Source organism: Felis catus, chromosome A3 (genome assembly GCF_018350175.1).
Source record: "Felis catus isolate Fca126 chromosome A3, F.catus_Fca126_mat1.0, whole genome shotgun sequence".
NCBI lineage: Eukaryota > Metazoa > Chordata > Mammalia > Carnivora > Felidae > Felis > Felis catus.
This window is the reverse complement of record NC_058370.1, coordinates 10,246,452-10,253,834: the sequence shown is the minus strand read 5'-3', so window position 1 is coordinate 10,253,834 and position 7,383 is coordinate 10,246,452. Positions and strand designations below refer to the sequence as shown.

The window sequence follows — 7,383 nt, the reverse complement described above, 5'->3', positions numbered from 1 at the left end:
GGCTTGAACTCACGACCCCAAGATCAAGAGTCCCATGCTCGGGCACCTGGGTGGCTCAGCTAGTTCAGCGTCCGACTCTTGGTTTCGGCTCAGGTCACAGTCTCACGGCTGGGGGGTGAAAGCCCCGTGGGGGGCTCTGCGCTGACATCCGAGGAGGCTGCTCGGGATCCTTTCTTTCCCTTGCTCTCTGCCCCTCCCCAGGGGAGTGCACGCACACGTGCTCCCTCCCCCCCCAATAAATAATAAAATAAAATAAAATAAAATAAAAAAGGAGTCCCATGTGTTATTGACTAAGCCAGCCAGGAGCCCCTAGTATAAATTGTTTTCCGTACCCAGACTCTTGGCTGCTTTTCACTCTGGGTCCTCGTTTTTTTTTTTTTTATTAAATTTTTTTTTTCAACGTTTATTTATTTTTGGGACAGAGAGAGACAGAGCATGAACGGGCGAGGGGCAGAGAGAGAGGGAGACACAGAATCGGAAGCAGGCTCCAGGCTCCGAGCCATCAGCCCAGAGCCCGACGCGGGGCTCGAACTCCCGGACCGCGAGATCGTGACCTGGCTGAAGTCGGACGCTCAACCGACTGCGCCACCCAGGTGCCCCTCTGGGTCCTCGTTTTAAAAGGTAGCTGCTACTACCCTTCCACCACTTGTGGTGTCAGTTAGGTAGCCGCTGAGTTTTAAGGATGCTGCCTCTGGAGCGGGACACTGAGCAACTAAGACGCGTCCATGGCCCTTCCCCTTTGGGAGCAAGCAGCCTGTCTGGGAAGGCAGGACCGTCTCACGTGAACGGCAGAGCGGGAGCCCTTCCCGAAGGTGGACGACAAGGGACATCTCAGCCACTCGCGAGCCTCTTTGAGCCTCTTCCCCATTAGCAGACTGTTTTCCACTCATGCAGCTTCTTTGGGTTTCCAGAAAACAGCAGGACTGCTTCCCAAATCCCAGAGGCACTCCCTTACGGTAACGGACTCCGGCAGAAAACAGATATCGGGCACCTGCTCTTCGTCGTGCCTGGTCGTGAGCAAAGGGGGTGGGGGAGTGATCGAGGCCAACAAGGCGCTGACGTTCGGACGGGAAAGAACAACAACACACACACGCCCAGAAATAGAAGCGTAGCACATTGGGAAGTGATACGGTTCCCAGGAAAGACACGGCCAGGTAAGGGCGAGTGTGGGCCTTTTAAAATAGGTCTGAAGTGAAGTCTATTCGCTTGCCCTCGAATGTGGGCTGGACTGAGAGCCCCCATCTAACAGAATGTGGTCAAGCCGTGTGGTGTGGTTTCCAAGGATACAGATTCTGTCTGGCCCTCTTCGATGTCCTGGGACACTCGTCCTTAGAATCCGGCTACCACGCTGGGAGGAAACTCGGGCCACGTGGAGAGGCCATGCTGAGGGTTCCAGGTGACAGCCAGCCTGTGAGTGAGAGGCCTTCAGGTGATCTCAGGCCTCAGCCTTTTTGCCTTCCAGCTGAGGTCCCAATCAGTGTGGAGAGAGAGAAGCCATTCCGCCCTGTGCCCTTTCTGAATCTGTGGCCCACGGAAACCAAGTGAGATGATAAATCATTACTACTGCTGTAAGCCATCAAGTTTGGGGATAATCTGTTACGCAATAAGGGATCATGAATGCAGGGGGAGGAGAGTGAAAGAAGGTGGAGGGTGGCAGGGGGTGACGGCTAGTTAAATAGGATGGTTGAGGGGCCAGTGGAGCAGAGAGCTGAATGAAGTGGACAGCGAGAGATGCAGACAGAGAAGAGCTTTCAAGGGACAAGAGCATGTGCAAAGGCCCTGTGGCAGGAACGTGCTTGTGGTTCTGGTTGGCATAGCTGGAGAGATGTGGGAGGGGTAGGGAGCGAGGTCAGAGAGATGGGACAGGTGTTGCAGATTATGTCTGACCAGCGATCAGAATTAAGCAGAGTGACAGTGCGATCTGGGCCAAGGTTTCAGATGGTTATTCTGGCTGCTGCACAGAAAACAGTCACCAGTAGGGAAGCCCAGTGGTTACTTGCCCTTAGAGCGGTGGAGGGCTAGCACAGTGGCGGTGAGAAGTAGTGAGTCTCTGGATATCGCAAGGCAGTGTTGACAGGACTCACCTTTTGACTGGGTGCAGGGTAGGAGACAAGGGGAAGCTGGCAGGCCGACGAGCCTCCGACGGAGCCGGGATCCTGCTTGAAGTGCTCCAAGCGCGGTCCACGGGCCAGCGGCCCCAGCGGCCCCAGCAACACCTGCATCACGTGGGTGCTTGCTCGAAGTGGGGACGCTCGGGCTCCCACACCACCTGCCGACATTTAACGGGATCCCCGGGTGGTCCCCGTGCACATTGCACTTTGGAGAAGCGCTTTTCGAGGTTCCTGCTCACTCTTGGCTGCACGTTGGAAAAGGTCTGGAAAGCTTCTAAGAAACACCGCAATGCCTAGGATCGGGGGCGGAGGGGGGTCGGCCGCGCAGTTTGCAAAGCTCCCCAGGTGATTCTAATTCTTCGATTCTCCTCCAGCTCGTCAGCGAATTCTACTGGTTCCGCCACAAAAATACATCCCGTGTCTGACCACCGCTGATCCCCTCCGTCACTGCCACTTTTGTCCCGGATGCCATCATCCCCTACCTGGATGTCGGGATTTCACAGGCCCCCGGAATACCCAGTCAGGACGGGGACCAGTACCTTAGGCCAGTGGCTCTCAAACCTCAGCGTTTCTCAGCAAGTGCGAAAATCACTCGGGGGGGTCTGTGCAAACGCTCACTGTTGGCCGGCACCCCCAGAGTCTCTGATTTATTAAGTCGGGGGCGGGGACCGAGAATTTGCTTTTATGATAAGTTTACAGGTGCTGCTGAGGCTGCTGGCCTGGGACCACATTTGGAGAACCACGGTGGAATAGTTTCAGCAAGCACCGCTTCCGGCTGGAGCACGTGGAATGAATTACTACGTGAATTACTACGTGAATTACTACGTGGAATCCGTACGCCCTTCTAAGACCTGACCCCGCAGAGCACTGCCTTGATCCATTTCCAGAAAGGTCTCCCCTGATCCAGATCAGGACAGGTGCTGCGTGAAATGAAATGAACTCATCTCTTCGTCTAGGTTGGCCGGGGTAGAAAAGGGAACTGGATGGACGGGCAGGATTCAGACCAGGATAAGTGAGGAGAAGGGGAGAAGGTGGCTTTTCCAGGATGCTTGGGATCCAAGCCCCAGGGGAAGCAATGGGGTGAAGAGTTGACAGAGGAATGAGGCCAGGAGGGAGAAGGCTCTGGGATCTCCAAGTAGTTAACAACTACCCCACCGGGAAGGACCCTGCTTGCCAGGAAAGGAGAATACTTGTGGTCCAAACAGAAAAACTCAAAACGAGATAGTTCACTTTGTCCTTGGCCGACACTTTCTAGCCTCACTGGGATCAAGACATAAGTACACTTGTGTATGAAATGTGCCTAATGAGTCAGAGTACCCAGGCTGGAAATTGGTTCACTGCGTTCCATTAATAGAGTGGATTCATGGGTGCCTGGCTGGCTCAGTCCACAGAGCATGTGGCTCTTGATCTTGGGGTAGCAAGTGCGAGCCCCATGTTGAGTATAGAGATCACTTAAAAATAAAATCTTAATAAATAAATGAGAATGGATTCAAAATTACTTCTGGAATAATAGCGCCCACTCTCACTTCCTTTTAGAAAAAAAATTTTTGTAAACATTTATTTATTTTTGAGAGACAGAGAGAGACAGGGCATGAGCAGGGGAGGGGCAGACACAGAATCCGAAGCAGGCTCCGAGCTGCCAGCACAGAGCCTGAAGGGGGGGGGGGGGGGGCTTGAACCCAGGAACAGTGCGTTCATGACCTGAGCCGAAGTCGGACGCTTAACCGACTGAGCTACCCAGGCGCCCTGCCCACTCCCACTTCTGATAACATTTTAAAATTAACTCTTCCGGGGCACCTGGGTGGCTCAGTCGGTTAAGCATCTGACTTCAGCTCAGGTCATGATTTCGCGGTCCGTAGGTTCGAGCCCCGCATCGGGCTCTGGGCTGATGGCTCAGAGCCTGGAGCCTGTTTCCAATTCTGTGTCTCCCTCTCTCTCTGCCCCTCCCCCGTTCATGCTCTGTCTCTCTCTGTCTCAAAAATAAATAAACGTTAAAAAAAAGTTAACTCTTCCCTTTTGGGGATGTACGTTTCGATGTGTCTCAACACATATACTGATTTGTGTAACCACCATTACGATCAGAACACACAACAGCCCCAGCACCCCAAAGGACTACTTTGTGCTACCCCTTTCCAGTCACACCCTCCTCCCAGCCCTCAGCTGGGACTGTAGACCTGAGTCTACACTGGGGAGAAGTGAACGGAGCCGTGAAGATCAAAGACACGTGGGCTCAGAGACCCAACAGATCAAGAGAGAGACGTTACCGTAACCTAAGCACCTACAGGTGCAGCCTGGAGTGCTGGGTTGAGAAGGGCTCTGAGGCACCTAGGCACAGGTGAAGAGTGCGGTGATCGATTAGTGATGTCTCTCACGGTCACAGGCTGGTGGTGAGGGGTACACGTGCTGGCTGGTATTGTTAGGGTCAGGGCTGGATTGCCTACCACAGGAGCATGGGGAAGGGCCCAGGGAATGAAAGAGAGAAACCCCAAGCCCAAACCGGGCACCCACATGTGTTGTGTATTAGATCTGAGGTACTTCACCTTTGAATCGTTTACACCGTTTTTCTTTCATTGTGCTCGGAGACATCAGAAAGCATGGCTTCCTTATAAATGCATAAAATCTTGGGGAGACAGAGAATTAAAGTAGAAGAAAAACCGGATAAGTTATGTCCATCTGGGTATTTATATAAGTGCTTAAAACCCCAGATTGATTACAATTCGGAGCTATCCCAGAGGGCCTCAAACACAACAATACTGAAAGGAAGCGAGTTAATCATCAAAGAGAAAACTAGGAAACAACTTGATGACCCAGCAGTAGGAGACCGTGGGCTGTCCAGAGGAGAGCCGTCTACAAAGGGGCACCGGGAGGGAATTTTGGGGGCTGACGGAACTCTTCTGAATCCTAATTGTGTGGTGGTCACACAACTGTCAGAGTGCGTCAAAACTCATAGAATGTAGACACATATGCAAAGTGGATAATAAAAAAAAAACCCTAAAATCTGTTTATTTTTTTTATTAAAAAAAATTTTTTTTTAACGTTTATTTATTTTTAAGACAGAGAGAGACAGCATGAATGGGGGAGGGGCAGAGAGAGAGGGAGACACAGAATCGGAAGCAGCTCCAGGCTCTGAGCCATCAACCCAGAGCCCGACGCGGGGCTGGAACTCACGGACCGTGAGATCGTGACCTGAACTGAAGTCGGACGCTTAACCGACTGAGCCACCCAGGCGACCCCGTGATTTTTTTCACGTAGGCAGACAAGTATATGTATTTGTGTCTTGCCCCCCATCCAAGATGGTGAGTAGCAAATGAAGCAGACACACTTCTCCCTGCCTTTCCCTCAGGACAGTGTGCTTTGGGGACCCCTCTGTGGTGGGGAACACAAACAGATATTCCTCATTCCTGCGGAGCCTTGGTCGTGTGGAGGCACCGTGGTTAATGGATCCTGTCCACTGGTGATGACTGGGTCCCTTTCAAAGATGGAGGAAAACCTTCCTGAAGACCCAGGCAGGTTTGTTCTCCTGTCTCACCGGCTAGAATGATGTCAAGCCCAGAACTGTACTCACTGCCCAACAGGACACGCAGGACCACCATCCCTCTTTGGGGATACGGCTCCCCAGGAGGAGGTGGGCCTGGGAGCTGGGAGGCACCAGCCTGCTTCCCTCTTGGGCCTCAGTTTCCTCAAGTGCATAAGAAAGGGTTTGAAAGAGAGGAGTCTTTCCAAGCTCCTGCTTTTACTCACCTGTGAATCCCCTTGTACAATTACTTAATATTTTCTTTTATGCTATCTCTATTTGGACTCCCTTGTTTACATCTAGCCTCATCCTCGCAAATAATACCTGTAAGGTGGTCTTAACTGGCTTCTCGTATATTTTTCTTGTCTTCCTTCCTTCCTTCCTTCCTTCTTTCTTTCTTTCTTTCTTTCTTTCTTTCTTTCTTTCTTTCTTTCTTTCCCTCCTTCCTTCCTTCCTTCCTTCCTTTCTCTTTCTTTCTTTCTTTCTTTCCTTCCTTCCTTTCTCTTTCTTTCTTTCTTTCTTTCTTTTTTTTTCTTTCTTTCCTTCCTTCCTTCCTTCCTTCCTTCCTTTTTCTCTTTCTTTCTTTCTTTCTTTCTTTCCTTCCTTCCTTTCTCTTTCTTTCTTTCTTTCTTTCTTTTTCTTTCTTTCCTTCCTTCCTTCCTTCCTTTTTCTTTCTTTCTTTCTTTCCTTCTTTCTTTCTTTCCTCTTTCTTTCTTTCTTTCTTTCTTTCTTTCCTTCCTTCCTTCCTTTCTCTTTCTTTCTTTCTTTCTTTCTTTCTTTCTTTCTTTCTTTCTTTCTTTTTTTTTTTCTTTCTTTCTTTTCCTTCCTCTTTCTTTCCTTCCTTCCTTCCTTCCTTCCTTTTTCTTTCTTTCTTTCTTTCTTTCTTTCTTTCTTTCTTTCTTTTTTCCTTCCTTCCTTCCTTTTTCTTTCTTTCTTTCTTTCTTTCTTTCTTTCTTTCTTTTTTTTTCTTTCTTTCTTTCCTTCCTTCCTTTTTCTTTCTTTCTTTCTTTCTTTCTTTTTCTTTCTTTCTTTCCTTCCTTCCTTCCTTTTTCTTTCTTTCTTTCTTTCCTTCTTTCTTTCTTTCCTCTTTCTTTCTTTCTTTCTTTCTTTCTTTCTTTCTTTCTTTCTTTCTTTTTCCTTCCTTCCTTCCTTCCTTCCTTCCTTCCTTCCTTCCTTCCTTTTTCTTTCTTTCTTTCCTTCCTTCCTTCCTTCCTTCCTTCCTTCCTTCCTTCCTTTTTCTTTCTTTCTTTCCTTCCTTCCTTCCTTCCTTCCTTCCTTCCTTCCTTCCTTCCTTCCTTCTTTCCTTCCTTTCTCTTTCTTTCTTTCTTCCTTTCTTTCTTTCTTTCTTTCTTTCTTTCTTTCGGTACGAGTTGTACCGCTCGTAAAATGTGTACCGCCATTTAGGAATTACTGAAAGAAATCGACTTTAGGATTCCTTTCAAAAATCCACTGTCCCAGGATTTTTTATTGCATGGCGAAAGAAAAAAAAAGAATGTGCTGAAAACAAAATAAGATGAGGAAAAATATCACTGAAAATGCAACGTGATGGGGCACCTGGCTGGCTCTGTGGGAAGAACAGCAGTTCTTGATGTTGGGGTCGTGAGTTCAAGCCCCATATTGGGTGTATAGATGAAAAAATCAAATAAATAAACTTTAGAAAAATGCAGCGTGCTATACTGGATTGGGTCCTGGAACAGGAAGCAGAACATCAGTGGGAAATGGATGCAATCGTAATCAACCGCAGAGTTGAGTCAATAG

The 7,383-nt window shown here is 49.0% G+C and overlaps 1 long non-coding RNA gene across 1 annotated transcript; it reads left to right on the top strand.

Annotated features, from left to right (window-relative positions):
* The first annotated feature begins 1,579 nt into the window (after positions 1 to 1,579).
* LOC123384270 lies at positions 1,580 to 3,581 on the top strand. Its single transcript, XR_006595080.1, has 2 exons — positions 1,580 to 2,372; positions 2,486 to 3,581. It is a non-coding gene; the product is annotated as an uncharacterized LOC123384270 (long non-coding RNA).
* Positions 3,582 to 7,383: the final 3,802 nt, after the last annotated feature.